Source organism: Saccopteryx bilineata, chromosome 3 (assembly GCF_036850765.1).
Source record: "Saccopteryx bilineata isolate mSacBil1 chromosome 3, mSacBil1_pri_phased_curated, whole genome shotgun sequence".
NCBI lineage: Eukaryota > Metazoa > Chordata > Mammalia > Chiroptera > Emballonuridae > Saccopteryx > Saccopteryx bilineata.
This window is the reverse complement of record NC_089492.1, coordinates 160,347,222-160,369,852: the sequence shown is the minus strand read 5'-3', so window position 1 is coordinate 160,369,852 and position 22,631 is coordinate 160,347,222. Positions and strand designations below refer to the sequence as shown.

The window sequence follows — 22,631 nt, the reverse complement described above, 5'->3', positions numbered from 1 at the left end:
TGAGCATTAGGAGGGAAAGGCTGTCGAATAATTGGAAGAATAGATGCAGGAAAATTACTAGAATTAGATTCTAAATCATCATGATGCACAAGTGCCTGTTTTATTTCAGAGATTTCAGGAAATTGAAAAATCCTTTTCCTGCCAGTACCAATTAATTCTTGGCCTTGAATTGGAAAAGCTGACATGTATTTTGCTTTTGAACAGTATAAGCAGTATACTGATTTCCAATCTCCTGTTGTTTCAGTGTAAATTGTAATTTATTTAATAAATATTTTAGACAGGCAACATCATCTATAGGGACTTCCTCATTTTTGGGAAAAGAGAGATGAAAGCCTGTGGATGGCTGAATTTCATTAAGATTATCAGTAACCTCAGAAGCAGAGACAGTATTGTTTAAATCAGAGGTCAGGAACCATGGCTCACGAGCCAGATGTGGCTCTTTTGATGGCTGCACCTGGCTCACAGACAAATCTTTAATTAAAAAAATAATAACGTTAAAAATATAAAACATTCTCATGTATTACAATCCATTCATTTTCTACCACTCATGTTCATGGTTGCAGATGGCTGGAGCCAATCACAGCTGTCTTCTGGGACAATACCAAATTTTTATTGGATAATGCGTAATGTACATGGGTCGTTGTATGGCTCTCACAGAATTACATTTTAAAATGTGTGGTGTTCATGGCTCTCTCAGCCAAAAAGCTTCCCGACCCCAGGTCTAAATCATCATTCTGCTCATTCTGTGCTGAATCAAGTCCTTCAGGCTCATTATAAATAACCTCACTCAAGTCTTTAACAGAATCTCCATCTGATTGCAAAGGGCCAATGGCTGTAGCAATAAGATTATAAACAGCCCAAGACTATACTTTCAGGAATCATTTCTATAGTTTGTTACTAGAGAGGTTTCTCTGATCGTGTAGAGTACCCGAAACCACGAGGAGGAGTTGCAGTGTTCTCTCCTGAGCGTGAAGCCGGCTTTTGGCGTTGCTTGTGCAACTGCCTTTTGCTATTGATGATCGTTCGTTCTTCTCTTCCTTTGGGAGAGTAAAAGGGAGAGAATGCAGTCTGAGTGGTAAAAAAAAATAAAATAAAATAAAAATAAAAATAAATAAATAAAATAAAATAAAAAGATTATAAGCAGCCCACATTTCAGCATCAAGTGGATCTCCCTGCTGATGAGCACAGTGTAAAGATTTCCCTACTTGTTGCCAAACATTCAAATTCAATTGATTACAATGTTCAGGAGTATATCAATAATGAAATTTCTGAATAGCATTTAGAAGATGTAACAAAACCTTGTCTTTTATCTGAATTCCAGATCCCTTTAAAGGGGATTTTTAAAACTTGTACCTAGTCATCTAATAATAAATGGGAATTCCCCATGACTTTGCTAGTTATTCCAGAAAGTTTCACGTACACAGCACATCCAACTTACCCTTTCGGTTTTGCCCATTTCTAATCTCTTCTTAAGGCCCCACGATAGGCGCCAAATGTTGTTGTCAGTTGAGGGCACAGAGAGAGAGAGCAGCAGAAGAAATTATCATGAACTAGCAAAGGACCACCGCTCGTTCAGGCAAATGGCGCTAAGTTCACACTGTGTCCTATTTTTATTCACAAGATTTCAAAAAGCTTGTTTACTTAGAAGTTGGCATAGCATCAAGCATAACCTTTACTTAAAGATACATGGCGGCCCTGGCCGGTTGGCTCAGTGGTAGAGTGTCGGCCTGGCGTGCAGAAGTCCTGAGTTCGATTCCCGGCCAGGGCACACAGGAGAAGCGCCCATCTGCTTCTCCACCCCTCCCACCTCCTTCCTCTCTGTCTCTCTCTTCCCCTCCCACAGCCAAGGCTCCATTGGAGCAAAGATGGCCCGGGCGCTGGGGATGGCTCCTTGGCCTCTGCCCCAGGCGCTAGAGTGGCTCTGGTCACAGCAGAGCGACGCCCCGGAGGGGCAGAGCATTGCCCCCTGGTGGGCAGAGCATGGCCCCCTGGTGAGCGTGCTGGGTGGATCCCAGTCGGGCGCATGCAGGAGTCTGTCTGACTGTCTCTTCCCGTTTCGAGCTTCAGAAAAAAAAAAAAAGATACATGGAATACATCTGCATGATAGCTTAATAACAATACAATATCAAAAGACATTAACTGCTATTGCTTCTATGGTTTCCACAACATTTCTTTCTTTTATCTCAAGGAATAGCCTTGAAGAGAACAGTAAAATCTGATGAGAATGTTTTACTGAGAAGAGAGTCCAGCAACCGCTTTCAGTCACATAGACTTGTTTCAGTGACTCGCCTTCAAATCGCAAAACAATTCTCTTGGCAAAACATTCTTTTCTTGTTGGCTGTGTTCCCATCCAAGGTCATGCAATGGGTTATTCCACTACAAATAAAAATTGGAAGCTATGGGTGAAAAGTTTGAATAAGTAAACTGGAAACCTTTGATTCAATGCTCAGGAATTCAGATTTTAATTAGGTAAGGAGTAGGAGAGTCAAAGATGACTTGATGTTTTCCAATTTCCAGATTAGATTTTCTAGCTCACTGTAGCATTTGAGGCTGTTGGCGAACCCCTCCTTGAAACACTCTCATCTCACGTCTGACCAGGCAGTGGCGTAGTGCATAGAGTGCCGGACTGAGATGCAGAGAACCCAGGTTCAAGACCCCGAGGTTGCCAGCTTAAGTACGGGCTCATCTGGTTTGAGCAAAGCTCACCAGCTTGGACCCAAGGTCTCTGGCTCAAGCAAGGGTTTACTAGGTCTGCTGAAGGCCCGCAGTCAAGGCACATATGAGAAAGCAATCAATGAACAACTAAAGTGTTGCAACACGCAACGAAAAACGAATGATTGATGCTTCTCATCTCTCTGTTCCTGTCTGTCTGTCCCTGTCTATTCCTCTCTCTGACTCTCTGTCTCTGTAAAATAAATAAATAAATAAATATTCATTTCTATTAAAAAAAAAAAAAGAAATACTCTCATCTCCTCAATTTCATGATTCTATACTCTTCAGGTTGTCCTACTTCTAACTATTCCATCTGTGTTTCTTTGAACTCTTTCCTCCACCGTAAGTGCAGACATTCCATTTCTACTTCTCCTTTGGCCATCTCACCTACTCCCTACAATTTCAACCGTTCTGTCCTTGGGTGACACTTAGCTCTAAAGACCTTGCTCTTCTTTACTCCTAAACTTCAGTCCCACATTGCTGCCTTCTGAGCATGCCATGCCATCAAATTCAACCTACCCCCAAATAAACTCATCCTTGTCCCTTAAAATATCTGGTATTCTTAAAATAAATGTCTCTGAATTTTTCTTTCAGCCATCCAAATATAAGCCCCAGAGCTTTATTGCTTCCTTCTTTCTCTCACTATATATCCATTTAATTTATAAATCTTATCAAATCCTCTTTCACAATCTCACATGCATTTCTTCCTTTTTGTTACATGCTATTATCCTAGTTTATATTTGTTGGTCAAATAAGTTTGTAAATATAATGTATATGTTTGCTCGCTTATAGTTTGCATTGGGTATGGGAGACAGGCTGTAAGCTGGCAAAGTCCTTATAGCCTAAAGCAGGGGTCCCCAAACTTTTTACACAGGGGGCCAGTTCACTGTCCCTCAGACCGTTGGAGGGCCGGACTATAAAAAAAACTATGAACAAATCCCTATGCACACTGCACATATCTTATCTTAAAGTAAAAAAAACAAAATGGGACTGTCTCTCTCCGTTTCCAGCTTCAGAAAAACAAACAAACAAACAAACAAACAAACAAACAAACAAAAAACCAAAATGGGAACAAATACAATATATTTTTTATTTATTTTATTTTTTTTTATTTTTCTGAAGTTGGAAACAGGGAGAGACAGTCAGACAGACTCCCGCATGCGCCCGACCGGGAACCACCCAGCACGCCCACCAGGGGCGATGCTCTGCCCACCAGGGGGCGATGCTCTGTCCCTCCGGGGAGGTCGCTCTGCCGTTACCAGAGCCACTCTAGTGCCTGGGGCAGAGGCCAAGGAGCCATCCCCAGTGCCCGGGCCATCTTTTCTCCAATGGAGCCTTGGCTGCGGGAGGGGAAGAGAGAGACAGAGAGGAAGGAGGGGAGGGTGGAGAAGCAAATGGGCGCTTCTCCTATGTGCCCTGGCCGGGGATCGAACCTGGGTCCCCCGCATGCCAGGCCGACACTCTACCGCTGAGCCAACCGGCCAGGGCCAACAAATACAATATTTAAAATAAAGAACAAGTAAATTTAAATCAACAAACTGACCAGTATTTCATTGGAAACTATGGACCTGCTTTTGGCTAATGAGATGGTCAATGTGCTCCTCTCACTGACCACCAGTGAAAGAGGTGCCCCTTCCGGAAGTGCGGCGGGGACCAGATAAATGGCCTCAGGGGGCCGCATGCGGCCCGCGGGCCGTAGTTTGGGGACCCCTGGCCTAAAGCTTAGTTTTAAGACTAAGCCTTTCCCACCCTTTTAATACTAAGATCTTTTCAACATCCTCCTAATTCTAAGATCTTCCCAAAAGTAAGCTCTCCCCACACCCTTGACTGCATGATGGGGTGTAATATACTTTTATGAGGAATCTCATTTATGCCTCAGATAAGTGGCTTTGTATCTGAAACTTCCTTATTTGTATATTGGCTTAAAGGCTTTAATTTTCTACACTATAATATAAAGCAGACCAGGAGCTCTCTCTCCTCTCTCTCTCTCTGTTCCTGCCATCAGCATTGCAGAGGCCTCCCTGACCCCTTGCCCTCCATGAAAAAGCAGATTTTCTGCTTTTCCCTTGGCTTTTCTTGTGGCTTGCCTGTCTTGGTGAGCCACCAATAAGCAGAATGGCCCACCATCCTCTGACTCCGCCATTTCTTTATGCTCTGCCTGAATTCAATGAGAACCTGCATGTGAATGGCCATGGTGGCAGCCTCTGGCCATTCAACATTCTTGTTACTTCTTTATGAGACTGCTACAACTCCTCATTGTTTTTCAACCTGTAGTGTTTGTTATTTCCTGCTTCCAGTACATACTGTTATCAGTTGTCAACCTAAAGTATGGCTATGAATGAGAAAGTCAACACTTAGAGCATACATCCCAGTTGGAGTCACTGGAATTTACAATAAGATTCAGCCCCTGCTCTCAAGGCATTTATCTGTTCAAAATCCTTTAGTGGTTCCCCTAGGCCTGGAAGAATAAAATTCAAACTTGCAATAAAAATGAAAGGCAGAAACCATGGGGCTGAACCAACAACACGAGGCTAGTGTGTTCCAAAAGGTAAGTTTATTTTAAAAACACATGGGTGAAAAAATAAAAATAAAAACACATGGGTGCAGGCAGGCAGAGACCAGCAAAGGGTGTCAACTCTGAGGGAGGGATGGGGCAGGGGTTATATGGATTCGTCAAAGGGCTTTGGGCAAAGGCCATTGCAAGATAACTTCTTCTGTTTGTGGTTGGGAGTGGCATTACATTTCTCAAAATTGTCTGCACCCTAATCCAATTGTCCCTTCACAGCATCCAGCTACAAGGAAGGTCTGAGCTGGATTACAGAGTAGACAAGTCCTTCTTCCTCCTTCATGCCTGCATTGTTCTTAAGAAAGGTAGTGGCTGAGTAGTCATTTTATCTATCATTCCCATCTAGTTCTAGTATTAAAAGATAAAGAACTTTGTTCTATTAAGACTGCTTCAAGCTGAGAAGGGGTGTTGTGGACACCTAAGAGAAAAAGCCTACACTTTCTGGGGTATTAGTTGATATCTCTGCAAGGCCTGGATGATGAATAATTGCCAACAGTCTTATTGGTGAGAGTCTGAACTCGATTCTGTATGAAGCGCATGAAAATCCTGAAAAGACACGGCCAAGGAGAAGTATTAATAGGAGGGTTACTAGTGGGCCTATGAAGGGTAATATGTTGTGGACCATAAATGGTAAAAAGCCTTTGTAGACTTGAGGCTTAGCAAAAGGCTAAGTTGTCCCCCCTTCACCTCCATATTGGCTATGAAGCTGAGTATTTGCACCCACTTCACTTGCTTCGTTGACTTGCTGGAAGCAATATACATGCCCTTCCTCTGACTCTTAGTTTGTTTTCAGATGTTGGTAGATTTCACTAATGTATCCTGTTTATACCTTGGGAGAATTCCTGTTTTAAGCCTTGGATGTGTAACTTTGTATCAAGGACTTCCTTGATTTGCATATGGCTACATAATAAAGCAAACTGGGGCTATGGGGCACTGGGATATTGCCATCAGCATTTGAAGAGTCCTCCCGGTCCCATTTTTTCTTAATAAGTGTGTTTCCTTAATTCCGCACCATTATTAGGAGCCGTGCTGGTCCACGGCAGTAATAACCAGGTTAATTTTTTTAATTTAATTAATTGTGTTTACATAGGTTCTAGGGTCACCCAGAATGTATCCCCCTCCCCCATATTTCCCTCAACATCTCCCTTGCCCCGCTCCCTACAGCACACTTCCCCCTTCCCTTCAGGTTTATTTCATTCTATCATCCCCTTTCCCTCTGTCCTCTGTTGTGGACCGTAAATGGCAAAAAGCCATTGTTAGATTTGAGGCTTAGCAAAAGGCTAAATTCTCCCCCCTCCACCTCCATATTGGCTATGATGCTGAGTATTTGCACTCACTCCACTTGCTTCCTTGGGTTGCTGGAAGCAATTTACATGCCCTTCCTCTGACTCTTTGTTTGTTTTCAAATGTTGGTAGATTTCACTAATGTATCCTGTTTATGCCTTGGGGGAAGTTCCTGTCTTAGCCTTGGCTGTGTAACTTTGGGTCAAGGACTTCCTTCATTTGCATATGGCTACATAATAAAGCAAACTGGGGCTATGGGCACTCAGATACCGCCATTGACATTTTGAAGAGTCCTCTCGGTCCCATGGTCCCATCGTTTTTTGATAAGTGTGTTTCCTTAATTCCTCACCATTATTAGGAGTTGCAGAGGTCTGCAGCAGTCCTCTTTTCCTCTGGTCCCTTTTTTTTTTTAAATATTTTTTATTTTATTTATTCATTTTAGAGAGGAGAGGGAGAGACAGAGAGAGAAAGAGAGAGAGAGAGAGAGAGAGAGAGAGAGAGGACAGAGAGAGAGAAGAGGGGGGAGGAGCTGGAAGCATCAACTCTCATATGTGCCTTGACCAGGCAAGCCCAGGGTTTCGAACCGGTGACCTCAGCATTTCCAGGTCGACGCTTTATCCACTGGGCCACCACAGGTCAGGCCCTCTGGTCCCTTTGATTCCTCCTCTGTCTCAATTCTGTTTCTCAGTTCTCATTATTCCTTGGATTCCTCAAATGAGTGAGGTCATATGATATTTTTCTTTCTCTGTCTGGCTTATTTCAGTTAACATAATAGTTTCCAGGTCCATCCACATTGTTGCAAAAGATAATATTTCCTACTTTTTCATAGCCCCATAATATTCCACTGTATGTATGTACCACAGCTTTTTAATCCACTCATCCACTGACGGACACTTGGGCTGTTTCAAGATCTTCGCTATTGTGAACAATGCTGCCATAAACATGGGGGTGCATTTCTTTTTTTCAGTCTAACCAGGTTAATTTTGGCACAGCCTCCTATATAGCTGAACAGATGAAGCCCTCAAAACCCTCTTGGCTGAAAGCTCTGAGCCAGGCCACATTTTCCAAGATCCTTGGGGTTCTTTCTTCTATCGTTCTTGGAGTTAAAATAAAACAGCACAAGGTGTTAGCAATCATACAGACTCCCCCTTCTTTGGCTCAGAGTTAGTCTAAGGCTATTCAATTGTCCATCACCATACAGGTGAGAGAGTCAAGGTAGCATGTAAGAAGCTTGAAGTTTTCTCCTGTGTAAGGCCAGTAGCCATGGCCACCATCACAGCCGCCTGACCCACGCAGGTTTGCATTAGATTCGGACAGACGGTAATGGAACAATGGAGCCAAAAACTGGTGGGCCATCAGCTTTAATCCTAGCTTGCACCAGGTGGGCAAGCAATACACACAGTGGGAAGACATTTCCCTTTCCATTCAAGGCTCCCAAACCACTGACTCATCCAAGTGTTCCTAGAATCAAAGGTTTCTAGCTCACCAGCCTTACTCACCTCTGTTCCCTGTTGCATCTTCTGGGTACGAGAACAAACGTCACAGACTTTCAGGGGTTTAGATCTTGCTTTATTGGCCAAGTTTAACCTGTGCAGGGGCAAACTCTCAAGGCGTCCGGAGACACCATACCCACAAGGGGCTGTAAACGAGAGTCGCGCCTGGCGCTTACAACTAGGTCCTTATATATCCTAAGTGAGCAAGCATTATACAGAAGCAGATGTGGCAGTTCGCTATTCACTAGGGGGGGAGGTCGTGTGCAACATAGCAACAGGGGAAGGGTTTAGCTCAGTGGCGAATTTCAAACATAAACTTCTGATAAGGGTCTCTAACCAATAGAACGCAGGATATTTGCCCAGCTTTGTGCTAATCTCTTTGTTCTTGGCCTCACAGGGACCCTATCAGCACTTCCCTGTTCCTGCTCCTCCAAGAGTTAGACTCTGGCAGCCACAGCACACCTCCCTGAACCTAACATTCCCCATCTTCTCTCTACACAAACTCTGCACAAACTGGCTACTTCTTCAGCACTCCGCCATCTTGGCTGCCTCTCTCCTCCATGTGACCTTTTCCTGCTTTCCTTTCTCTGCTCTCTCCTCTAATGCTAATTTCAGGAACCAAGAGAGCAAGATCCCTATCTGCCCCACTTTATAGTGTAGAAATCAAAACCTTTAATCCAATATACAAGCAAGGAATCTCTGATACAAAGTCACTTATCTGAGGCCCATAGCTGTTGCCCTCAGGATAACTGACTGAGAGTTCCCATGATGTGGGGGGTGAGTGTCTAGCAGTCTACACGAGGGAACAGACCATCCTGGATGGTGGAATGAGCGTTTAGACAAGGCAGGTATCCCCGCTGTCTCAGGCCCACAGGAACCGGAGACTGGCTGCTTTTCCAGGTAACCCTGTATGGCAGTCCAGTGAGGCAAATGACTGCAAACACTCCTGGCCAATGTTGGATTTTCAGAACCATCGTGGATGGTGGAATTGTTGTAAAGTACTATATCCCAGATTCTGAAAAGTACCGTACCTCACTTCAGCAGGTTTATGTAGAGACACCAAGTCCAAAAATGAATTTTGAAAGATTTTATTAAAGGAGGAGATTTATTAAATATGCCAGCCGCATATGGCTGACACAGGGCATTTGAAGACCCAAATTGTGCACGCCAAGTATATTTCAGAGGCTGGTTATATACCCTTTGATTACATACAGGTTGGGGGGTGTAAAGCGAGTAGCCGGGGCCACCATCACAGCCGCCTGGCCCATGCAGGTTTGCATTAGATTTGGAGAGTTGGTAAAGAAACAATGGAGCCAAAAACTGGTGGGCCATCATTTTTAATCCTAGCTTGCACCCGGTGGGCAAGTAAAAACACACACTGGGCTCCAAAACCCACTCATTCAGTGCTCACAAAGCTACTGACTTATCCAAGTATTCCTAGAATCAAAAGTTTCTAGCTCTGGCCTGACCTGTGGTGGCGCAGTGGATAAAGCGTCGACCTGGAAATGCTGAGGTTGCTGGTTCGAAACCCTGGGCTTGCCTGGTCAAGGCACATATAGGAGTTGATGCTTCCAGCTCCTCCTCTCTGTCTTTCTCTCTCTTTGTCTCTCTATCTCCCTCTCTCTCTCCTCTCTAAAAAATGAATAAATAAAAAATAAAAATAAATTAAAAATAAAAATAAATAAATAAAAAGGTTCTAGCTCACTAGACTTATTCATGCCTGGTCCCCATCTCCTTCCTTCTCTCTGCACAAACTCTGCACAAACTGGATTTTCCTTCAGCACTCCACCATCTTGACTGCTTTTTCTGGCCTCCTCCATGTGACCTTTCTCTGCTCTCCTCTCTAACGCTAATCTCAGGAACCAAGAGAGAGCAAGCTCCTGGTCTGCCCCATTTTATAGTGTAGAAATCAAAACCTTTAATCCAATATATAAATAAGGAAGTCTCTGATACAAAGTTACTTATCTGAGGCATAATAGGATTCCTCATGAGAGTCACCACCCTACATCAAAAAGGGTGGGAAAAGCTTAGTCCTAAAATCAAGCCACAGGCTACAAGGATCCTGCCTGCCCACAGCCCACCCCAACACACATTAATAAAATCATGCCCATTCTAATGGAGAAGGGCAACTAATATCACCTGGGCAATGGGCTTCCACATGGGCAGCAACATCTTTAACAAAGTGAGCATAATATATATTTTATCTGCCCAACAGGGAGGCAGGAAAGCATGGCACAATCATTAACAAGATTATAACATTTGTCAAGGGGAAGTACAAAGAACGTTAAAACTTTCAAGGTAATACAATCAAAGACATTCACAAATCCTTTTAGCATCTATCTCTCCTCCTTTGCCAAGAGGTAGATGTTAATCTCAGGTTTCCAGGAAGGGAGGAAGAGCTAAGATCAGTGTAGGATGGTATGTAAATTTTGTCTCTTATTGAAAGTGAAAGGGAGTTCTTCAGATAACCTTAATCCTTTCAGAGAACTTAAAACCAAATGACTCTAGTCATCCTTGTAAGTCAAGAGACTTCTATATTCTTTTTCCTTCATTTTCCAAAGAAAGAACAGGAAAGCCTGACCTTTTCCTCCTAGAATACTGTAAAGCCAGAAGCCAGGGCCAGGGCCACCATCACAGCCGCCCGACCCATGCAGGTTTGCATTGGATTCGGACAGTCGGTAAAGAAACAACAGAGCCACAAACTGGTGGGCCATAGTCTTTAATCCTAGCTTGCACCCGGCGGGCAAGTAAAAACACACAGTGGGCTCCAAAACCCACTTACATTCAGTGCTCACAAAACCACTGACTTATCCGAGTTTCCTAGAATCAAAGGTTTCTAGCTCACCAGCCTTATTCACCTCTGTTCCCCATCTCCTTCCTTATCCCAGATACAAACTCTACACAAACTGGCATCTCCGCCATCTTGGCTGCTTCTTCTGGCCTCCTCCACGTGGCCTTTCTCTGCTCTCCTCTGATTTCTCTTCTAATGATAATCTCAGGAACCAAGAGTACAAACTCTGTTCTGCCCCCATTTTATATTGTAGCTTCACAACCTCTAATCCAATATACAAAGTAGGGAAGTCCCTAATACAAAGTCACTTCTCTGAGGCATGATTGGATTGTACCGCCCCACATCAAAAAGGGTGGGAAAGGCTTAATCCCAAAACCAAGCCCCAGGCTACAAGGATTCTCAACACACATTAATATCACCTGGGTGATGGCCTCCTCGTGGGCAGCGTAATCTTTAACAAAGTGAGCATAATACATTTTATCTGCCCAACAAATATCAATATTAATTTTGCAGCTTTTTGATACCTTACAACATTCCCCACTTGTTTTATGTCCTAAATCAAATCTTTGACTTAATTTACTGAAAAGTATGAGGCTGTTGTGTAGAGATATTAACTTATAACATGTACGAGATATTTAACAGACAGAATTAATAGCAATACAATTCACTAAAAAAACAAATGTTATTGATTAATTTCTTATAAACTGCACAAAACTTTTGTAACTTACATAAAAATAATTGGCTTTCATAACAATTTACTTTTAGTCAGAACTCTTAATTTAAAACTTTTAACCTTTAGTGACAATTAAGTTGACTTTTGTTTTAGCCTAGTTTTTCTTTTCCCAAAGTCTGATTAAAAGAGTCCTTAGTGAGTTTTTCATACATTTGCTGTACATAGACCAACCAGTTTCCGGTTTGTGGTTGGAGTAGGGCAAACTGTCCATCTACCTTGACAGCAGTGGGAGTTGTCAGGATCATGGTGTGTGGACCCATCCACGTGAGAGTCAGTCCTTGGGTGATTTACTGGACCTCCTGGTAATGCTGAAAGCACCTCTCAGACAGTCTTTTGAACAGTTTGCTAAATAACCTGTAAATCTTGCAAGTACTTAAGGAAGGGGTGGTTATGTTTTGTTTTATAATTTTCTTATTTTGCTTAGTATTCATTTGGACATAAATTAAATACTCAGATATTATGCCTTTTTTAATAGATTCTAAGTTTGGCTTTTCTAATTATCCCTTTCTTGTTGTTTGGCAAAATCTTTTTCTAATTCGTTTTGAATAAACCTTTGGTAATATGGGTCCCAAAACCCCACTGGTTTTGAGTAGCATTTTTTTTTATTCATTTGAATTCCTAATTCCTGATAGATATGTAAATTCCAAACTGCCCTCTTGATGTTCCGCTTATCTGTCAGACCTCACCGTTACTGGACTATTGCCCCTGAGACAAAGGAATTCCAAAAAGCTGAGAAGCTGCCCCAAGGAGGGGCTCCGGACATACCAGGACTTTTGCCTCAGTATCCCCTCAAGTTCTCCCAAACACCACATAACTCGCCCCTAGTCTGTAACCGGTGCTTTTCTCCCCAAGAGAAGTGCCCGGCAGGGTTCCTTTCTTCCTTTCAATAAAGCCTGTTACTCTGGTCTTTTGGACTGCCATGGATTCCAACAATTCCTATGTTCCGATTTTAAAGTAGACTGAACAAATATAAAATAAACAATGGAATTCAAACAGCTAATGTTAACAAATACTATAACAAATGTCCTAATACAATGAAGTGACCAAAGCCTACTAGATTTTTTTTTTTTTAACAGAGACAGAGAGAGAGTCAGAGAGAGGGATAGACAGGGACAGACAGACAGGAACGGAGAGATGAGAAGCATCAATTATTAGTTTTTCATTGTGCATTGTGACACCTTAGTTCATTGATTGCTTTCTCATATGTGCCTTGACCGCGGGCCTTCAGCAGATCGAGTAAACCCTTGCTTGAGCCAGCGACCTTGGGTCCAAGCTGGTGAGCTTTTGCTCACACCAGATGAGCCCACACTCAAGCTGGCAACCTCGGGGTCTCAAATCTGGGTCCTCAGCACCCCAATCCGATGCTCTATCCACTGCACCACTGCCTGGTCAGGCAGCATACTAGATTATTAAACAAAAACAAAGTTCAAACCAATATAATAGTTTTCAAAATAAAATTCTTACAGTCACAAATGTTCTTAACATGTTAACATAATTTCCTAAGTCTATGTTGACACCATTACTGCTCTATATTATTTGCAAATGTAATTCAATCTTATTTCAGTTTGAGAAATGTCCCAAAGAGTAGGAGTCACATATGCAGGAAAAGTCTATAAGGCACTGGAGTTGGGTCACATTCCACACTCTGTAGCTAAAGTCTAAGTCCTAATGACCACTGCTTTTAACTGGAATTAGAAGCAGTTTCCAGCCAAAAATAGGCATGGAGCATTGAGACAAGAGGAATAAAGGAGAAACTATACATTAAATAAAGCAACAGAGATGAGACTGTCAATACCCACAGTAGAGATCTTTGAGAGATAAATAAAACTCGAATATTCAGGCAAGGCATAGTAAATGGCCCTTGTGTTCACAAGAAGTGAGATCAGTTTATATGCTACTTGGAAGAAATTTCCTAGGCTCATCCACAGTGACATGAGATGGGGCCAACAGCCTGGGCACCTTTTAGCCTTTAGTGGCAAGTCCTAGCATGCTGGACAAGGTCAGGTCACAGGTAGCTGGAAAGGGCTGGAAGAAATAAAACCCTCCCTCCGTGGAACAAGGAGACAGCTTACCTTCTTGTGTCCCCTTTTCCCACAGCAAAGAGATGTCCCCTGGTGGGGGCCAAGAAGCCTGGCAGGCTTTAGCTCAATGACCTTTCTTTCCACTCTTGAAGCAGGGCCCTTATGGAATCTTATGAATCCCCTTTAGAGCGTTGGAGCCTTTAAGGGAGTATGCCAAAAGCTGGTATTTCCTGATCTCTTTTGGGCTCTATTTGCCTTTTCCGTTTCTTTCTTGGTCATATAGACCTTAAAACAATGCTCAGAAGATCTCACTGAGCGGCTTGAGGGCCCTTTTCTGTCTATATAAACTTTTGGAAAAAGATAAAAACAGCATTATTAGCTGGATCAAATAAAAGGGTACAAGTTTGGAAGAGAAACAGGTTAGGTGTCTCCTTTAGGATTCCAAAGTCTCTTCACAGCTGACTGACTGAGTACATTAGCATTCAAAAGAAATTTTAACAATAATGTTTCAAAATGATAATAAACTAAACATTACATAAAAAGACATTATTGGCCCTGGCCGGTTGGCTCAGCGGTAGAGCGTCGGCCTGGCGTGCGGGGGACCTAGGTTCGATTCCTGGCCAGGGCACATAGGAGAAGCTCCCATTTGCTTCTCCACCCCCTGCCTCCTTCTTCTCTGTCTCTCTCTTCCCCTCCCGCAGCCAAGGCTCCATTGGAGCAAAGATGGCCTGGGCGCTGGAGATGGCTCCTTGACCTCTGCCCCAGGCGCTAGAGTGGCTCTGGTCGTGGCAGAGCAATGCCCCGGAGGGGCAGAGCATCGCCCCCTGGTGGGCAGAGCGTGGCCCCTGGTGGGCGTGCCGGGTGGATCCTGGTCGGGCGCATGCGGGAATCTGTCTGACTGTCTCTCCCCATTTCCAGCTTCAGAAAAATACAAAAAAAAAAGACATTATTAACAATTATTACATATTTTCTAAATATTCAAATCAAGATTTTAATATCACAAGGCTCTGAAACAGTAGATAAAAAAGAGAATTAACAAAAGGCCTTTGAAATAACATATACATTTTTTAATAAATAAATTTTTATTAATGTTAATGGGGTGACATCAATAAATCAGGGTACATATGTTCAAAGAAAACATGTCCAGGTTATCTTGTCATTCAATTATGTTGCATACCCATCACCCAAAGTCAAATTGTCCTCCATCACCTTCTATCTACTTTTCTTTGTGCCCCCCACCCCGTAACCACCACACTCTTGTCCATGTCTCTTAGTCCCGTTTTTATGTCCCACCAATGTATGGAATCATGTAGTTCTTGGTTTTTTTCTGATTTACTTATTTCACTCCAGATAATGTTATCAAGATCCCACCATTTTGTTGTAAATGATCCAATGTCATCATTTCTTATGACTGAGTAGTATTCCATAGTGTATATGTGCCACATCTTCTTTATACAGTCTTCTATAAAAGGGCTTTTGGTTGTTTCCATGTCTTGGCCACTGTGAACAATGCTGCAATGAACATGAGGTTACATGTGTCTTCACGTATCAATGTTTCTCAGTTTTGGGGGTATATACCCAGTAGAGGGATTGCTGGGTCATAAGGTAGTTCTATTTTCAGTTTTTTGAGGAACCACTATACTTTCTTCCATAATGGTTGCATTACTTTACATTCCCACCAACAGTGAATGAGGATTCCTTTTCCTCCACAACCTCTCCAACATTTGCTATTACCTGTCATGTTGATAATAGCTAATCTAACAGGTGTGAGGTGGTATCTCATTGCAGTTTTGATTTGCATTTCTCTAATAACTAATGAAGATGAGCATCTTTCCATATATCTGTTGGCCATTTGTATTTCTTCGTGGGAGAAGTGTCTGTTCATGTCCTCTTCCCATTTTTTATTGGATTGTTTGGTTGTTTGTTGTTGAGTTTTATGAGTTCTTTGTATATTTTGGATATTATCTAAGCCCTTATCTAAGCTGTTGTTTGAAAATATCATTTCCCATTTAGTTGGCTGTCTGTTCATTTTGTTGTCAGTTTCTCTTGCTGAGCAAAAACTTCTTAGTCTGATGTAGTCCCATTCATTTATCTTTGCCTTCACTTCTCTTGCCTTTGGAGTCAAATTCATAAAATGCTCTTTAAAATCCATGTCCATGAGTTTAGTACCTATGTCTTCGTCTATGAACTTTATTGTTTCAGGTCTTATATTTAGGTCTTTGATCCATTTTGAATTAATTTTAATACAAGGGGACAAGCTGTAGTCGAGTTTCATTCTTTTGCATGTGGCTTTCCAGTTCTCCCAGAACCATTTGTTGAAGAGGCATTCTTTACTCCATTGTGTGTTGTTGGCTCCTTTATCAAAAATTATTTGACCATATATATATGGTTTTATTTCTGGACTTTCTATTCTGTTCCATTGGTCTGAGTGTCTATTTTTTCTGCCAATACCATGCTGTTTTGATTGTCGTGGCCCTGTAATATAGTTTGAAGTCAGGTATTGTAATGCCCCCAGCTTCATTATTTTTCCTTAGGATTGCTTTGGCTATTTGGGGTTTTTTGTAGTTCCATATAAATCTGATAATTTTTTTTCCATTTCTTTAAAAAATGTCATTGGAATTTTGATGGGAATTGTGTTAAATATATAAATTGCTTTGGGTAATATGGCCATTTTGATTATATTTATTCTTCCTATCCAAGAACAAGGAATATTTTTCCATTTCATTGTATCTTTTTCGATTTCCCTTAACAATGCTTTGTAGTTTTCGTTATATTCTTTGTTATGTTTATTCCTAGATATTTTTTGTTGTTGCAATCGTGAAGGGGATTATTTTTTTGAGTTTGTTTTCTAATATTTCACTGTTGGCATATAGAAAGGCTATTAATATACTTCTGTATATTAATTTTGTATCCTGCGACCTTACTGTATTGGTTTATTATTTCTAGTAATCTTTTTGTGGAGTTCTTGGGGTTTTCGATGTATAGAATCATATCATCTGCAAAAAATGATAGTTTTACTTCTTCTTTTCCGATATGGATGCCTTTTATTTCTTTCTCTTGTCTGATTGCTCTGGCCAGAACATTAAATAAGAGTGGAGAGAGTGGACAACCCTGTCTTGTTCCTGATCTAAGGGGGAAAGTTCTCAGTTTATGCCATTTTATATGATGTTGGCTGATGGTTTATCATATATGGCCTTTATCATATTGAGATATTTTTCTTCTATACCCGTTTTGTTGAGTGTCTGAAACAAAGTTGTATTGTATTTTATCGAATGCCTTTTCTGCATTTATTGATAAGATCATGTGCTTTTTGTTCTTTGTTTTGTTGATATGGTGTATTACGTTAACCGTTTTACGTATGTTGAACCATCCTTGAGATTCTGGGATGAATCCCACTTGATCATGATGTATTATTTTTTTAATATGTTGTTGTATTTGATTTGCTAGTATTTTAGCATCTGTATTCATTAGAGATATTGGTCTGTAGTTTTCTTTTTTTGTGCCGTCCTTGCCAGGTTTTGGTATGAGGGTTATGTTGGCCTCATAAAATGTGTTTGGAAGTATTGCTTCTTATTCAATTTTTTTGGAAGATTTTGAGTACAATAGGAACCAAGTCTTCTTTGAATGTTTGATAGAATTCACTAGTATAACCGACTGGGCCTGGACTTTTATTTTGAGGGAGGTTTTTAATAGTTTTTTCTATTTCCTCCCTGCTAATTGGTCTGTTTAGGCTTTCTGCTTCTTCATGACTCAGTCTAGGAAGGTTGTATTGTTCTAGAAATTTATCCATTTCTTCTAGATTGTTGAATTTGGTGGCATATAGTTTTTCATAGTATTCTACAATAATTCTTTGTATATCTATGATGTCTGTGGTGATTTCTCCTCTTTCATTTTGGATTTTGTTTATATGAGTTCTTTCTCTTTTTTCCTTGGTGAGTCTTGCCAAGGGTTTGTCAATTTTGTTGATCTTTTCAAAGAACCAGCTCCTTGTTTTATTAATTTTTTTCTATAGTTTTTCTGTTCTCTATTTCATTTATTTCTGCTTTGATTTTTATTATTTCTTTTCTTCGGCTGGTTTTGTGTTGTCTTTGTTCTTCTTTTTCCAGTTCCTTAAGGTGTGAAGTTAAGTGGTTTACTTGGGCTCTTTCTTTTTTTTTTTTTTTTTTTTTTGTATTTTTCTGAAGCTGGAAATGGGGAGAGACAGTCAGACAGACTCCCGCATGTGCCTGACCAGGATCCACCCGGCACACCCACCAGGGGGCGACGCTCTGCCCACCAGGGGGCGATGCTCTGCCCCTCTGGGGCGTCACTCTGTTGCGACCAGAGCCACTCTAGCGCCTGGGTCAGAGGCCAAGGAGCCATCCCCAGCACCCGGGCCATCTTTGCTCCAATGGAGCCTCGCTGCGGGAGGGGAAGAGAGAGACAGAGAAGAAGGAGAGGGGAAGGGGCAGAGAAGCAGATGGGCGCTTCTCCTGTGTGCCCTGGCTGGGAATCGAACCCGGGACTTCTGCACGCCAGGCCGACGCTCTACCACTGAGCCAACCGGCCAGGGCCCTTGGGCTCTTTCTTGTTTGTTCATATAGGCCTGAAGTGATATGAACTTCCCTCTTATTACTGCTTTTGCTGCATCCCATAGATTCTGATATGTCGTATTGTCATTTTCATTTGTGTGTATATATCTTTTTATCTTTGTGCTTATTTCTTCTTTGACTCATTCATTTTTTAAAAGTGTGTTGTTTAGTTTCCACATTTTTGTGGGTTTTTTCTTCTTTTTTTTGCAGTTGAATTCTAGTTTCAAGGCTTTATGATCAGAAAATTATGCTTGGTACAATTTTGATTTTTCTGAATTTGTTGATGTTCTTTTTGTGGCCCAACATATGGTCAATTCTTGAGAATGTTCCATGTACACTAGAGAAAAATGTATATTCTGTGGCTTTGGGATGAAGTGTCCTGTAGATGTCTATCATATCCAGGTGCTCTAGTGTTTTGTTTAAGGCCAATATATCTTTATTGATTTTCTGTTTGAATGAATGATCTAGAGCCATCAGTGGTGTATTGAGGTCTCCAAGTATGATTGTATTTTTGTCAGTTTTTTTTTTAATTATTTGTATTTATTTACTCATTTTAGAGAAGAGAGACAGAGAGAGTGAGTGAGAGAGAGAGAGAGAGAAGGGGGAGGAGCTGGAAGCATCAACTCCCATATGTGCCTTGACCAGGCAAGCCCAGGGTTTCGAACCGGCGACCTCAGCATTTCCAGGTCGACGCTTTATCCACTGCGCCACCACAGGTCAGGCCAGTTTTTGTTTTTAGGTCAATAAGTAGATGTCTTATATATTTTGGTGCTCCTTCATTTGGTGCATATATATTAAGGATTGTTATGTCTTCTTGATTCAGTGTCCCCTTAACCATTATGAAATGACCATTTTTGTCTCTGAGTACTTTTGCTGTCTTGTAGTCAGCATTATAAGATATGAGTATTGCTACACCTGCTTTTTTTTGGATGTTATTTGCTTGGAGTATTGTTTTCCAGCCTTTCACTTTGAATTTGTTTTTATCCTTGTTGCTTAGATGTGTTTCTGTAAGCAGCATACAGTTGGATTTCCTTTTTTAATCCATTCTGCTATTCTGTGTCTTTTTATTGGTGAGTTTAATTCATTTAAATTTAGTGTAATTATTGACACTTGTGGGTTCCCTATTGCCATTTTATAAATTGCTTTCTGTTAGTTTTGTATCTTGTTTGATTCTTCTCTTTTGTTTTTCTATCATTTGTTTTTGTTTGTTTGTATTTCATACTTCTTTCCTCTTTTGCTACCTTTTTTAAGTCATGTGCTTCTGTGGTGGTTTTTTCAAGGGTGGTTACCATTAAGTAATAAAAAGGGTACCTACCATATTTATTGTAATACCCTATCTTATGAGTGTTTCTGCACTCCATTGTCCTTTGCTGCTATTAATCTCCATCCTCTCACCTTTTTTTGTTTTTGTTGTCACAGTTTAAATTTGGTTTTATTGTGTTCTTGGTGGAGCTTTTACTTATGGTTTTGTTTTGTTCTTTGTATCTGGTTGGAAAACCCCCCTTAGTATTTCCTGGAGTGGGTGTTTTCTGATGATAAATTCCCTCATCTTTTCTGTATTTGTGAATGTTTTTATATCTCTTTCTTATTTGAAGGGTAGCTTTGATGGGTATAGTATTCTTGGCTGAAAGTTCCTCTCTTTCAAGGCTTTAAATATTGAGGTCCACTCTCTTCTAGCTTGTAGAGTTTCTACTGAGAAATCTGATGATAATCTAATAGGCCTTCCTTTATATGTTGTATTCTTCTTTTCCCTGGCTGCCTTGAGAATTTTTTCTTTGTCATGGGTTTGTGCCAATTTCATTATGATGTGCCTTGGAGTAGGTTTGTTGTGGATAAGAAAACTCGGTGTTCTGTTTGCTTCTTGAATTTGAGGCTTTAGTTCTTTCCACAGGCTTGGGAAAGTCTCATCTATTTTTTTTTTTAATATATTCTCTATTCCATTTTTTCTCTCTTCTCCCTCTGATATACCTATTATTCTTATGTTACTCTTTTTGATGGAGTCAGATAATTCCTATAGGGCTTTCTCATTTTTTTAAATTTTTGAGTCTCTCCCTTCTTCTCTCTGTTGTGCCTGAAGTTGCTTATCTTCTACGTCACTAATCCTACCTTCTATCTGGCCTATTCTATTAGCTAAGCTTGTTACCTCGTTTTTCAGTTCATGAATTGAATTTTTCATCTCTGTTTGACTTGTTTTTATAGTTTCAATTTCCTTGGTAATATATTCTTTGTGTTCATTGAGTTGTTTTCTGAGCTCCCTAAATTGTCTTTCTGTGTTTTCTTGTATATCTCTGAGTATTCTTAGGATTTCTATTTTAAATTCTCTGTCATTTAGCTCTAAGGTTTCCAATACATTAAGTTTTTTCTCCAAAGATTTTTCCACATCTATCTGTGCTACTTCTCTATCTTTTGTATACATGATATTTGATTTCTTTTTTCTTAATGGCATCTGAGGGTGGTCTTGTTGATAGCACTTTGTTTTCAGTATGTGGGACTCCCAGACACTCCAAGGATAGACTTTTCTGTCTCTGGTTGATGAATTTGTTGAATTTTTGGGGAGATTTGTCAGTCATGCTCCTCATGGTGCCATTTCTCTGACATGACCTCACATATACTTTTTTAACATGGAAAATATTTTTACACAACAAGGGAAACTTGGTACAAAAAGGAAGTTGGAGTTTGGAGTTGGAAGACTATATAATTATATATGCCTTATTATTAGTACAATTTTAGTACAGTTTACAATAAGAGGATTGTAAACTACTACCCCAATGAATTATTAATTGAGAAAAATAAGGAATGGTCAAAATGCATTCACTATTTTGTAACTACCCAGCTGGCAAAGAGATATTAATTTTCTTTTGACCCACAGTAATTTACACTATTAAGTCAACATGAGGGACAGGGATGCCTGGGATTCTGGATGCCCAAGGGGGTACTGTTATAGCTAAAGCAGTGGGTCTCCCCCATGAATCCCATGCCTCCCATATCAGATGACAACCATGCCACATGAAGGAACTGGGGAAGGGTAGGGGAAACTTGGAAGGGACCCTACACCCACTTTGGTCCCACAGGAGAGAGTTGAAACCCTCTCCCAGTGCTAGTTTTGTTCACTTTATACCTATTTTCCCTTCTATAACTTCCTATACACCAGTGAAGGGCAATGAGCCATTAATTCTAACCCACATGACCCCAACATCCTAGGAGGAAAAGAGGAGAGGCAGCTGGAGGGCCTGTCTCTGAAAATCCTACTTTCTATAATCCTATTACTTATAATCCCAGTACTCCTTCTGAAATGTCCTGACAATCCCAATTTCTATAATTCTATTACTTATAATCCTATCATTTATACTCGAATTACAATTCATTTCAAAGAACTGATAACCAGCAAGGTCCATACTCATGGTTTGTTAATTTTTAAATCCTTTTACCTGGCCCTATTCTTTTCTTTTTTCTATAATTTTTCTAAAGCAAAGTTCCAATTTTTTAATACTATTTCTACCCTGTATTTTCCAAAAGTGTAAAATTTCTTTTGGTCAGTAGGTGGATATCTAAAACTAGTTTCTATTCTATATTTTCTCTAGTCACTTCACCCTTAGTTGTCCCTGCCATTTTACTCTAGCACCCTTCCCCTGCTATTGTGCGCACAGCACGTCCCGGCCCTGCTTTCCGCTCTTTTCTCACCCAAACTGCTTACTTGTTAGCCCTTCACCCCAGAGGCTGGGGAAACACTATGAACTGTCCAGAGAAGGCAGGAATTAGCACACTAATAAAAGCAAGAAAGATAAGACAGACAATTAACTAGCACCCGGAATAAAGAGTGTTTGACTCTTAGAGGACACAAGACAAGAAGTAGGAACCAACAGAAGAGAATAATTTCTTCAGGGGAGAAGTCACGTAGAGTGCCCTGAAGCTAGAGGTCTTTGGATCCAAGAAAAGAGATTTTATATTTTAGGGGCTTGTTTTATAAATTTTCTTTTACTTTTGCCCAGAAATTTCTAGTTTTGCATGCAAAAATTCAATTCAGGTCTTAGAAACAGACACAGTTACACATTAAACAAAGACTTCACATACACAAATTATAAGTCAAAATATTTAAATGAGTGCACTTTACGTATTCCAATTAAAATCATACTAGAGATATTGTCTGACAAAGAGACAAAACACATAACCACACAGCTCAATAGAAAAAGGAAAGGGTTCCACTTTCAGGGGCTTCTCAGTTCTCCTAGCCACATTCCTGGAACTTAGGCTTAGGCACCAGAGATTCCCAGTTACACCACACAGCTCAGGGGTTTCAAACAGAAACAAGGAAAGCGAAGAACAAGATCTCAACAAATACAAAGGCATCCCTGGATATGCTGAGACGGAACTGATTAGCTCAGTATCAACTCAGTCCCTGCTCACATCTCTTCCTGAGAACATCACCAAATGCAACACTACCAAATGTCCCCACTCAGGTT

General features: G+C 40.8%; 1 non-coding gene across 1 annotated transcript; it reads left to right on the top strand.

Moving 5' to 3' along the window:
* Positions 1 to 859: 859 nt before the first annotated feature.
* On the top strand, positions 860 to 1,077 carry LOC136332555 (small nucleolar RNA U3). Its single transcript, XR_010730770.1, has one exon. It is a non-coding gene; the product is annotated as a small nucleolar RNA U3 (small nucleolar RNA).
* The last annotated feature ends 21,554 nt before the right edge of the window (positions 1,078 to 22,631 follow it).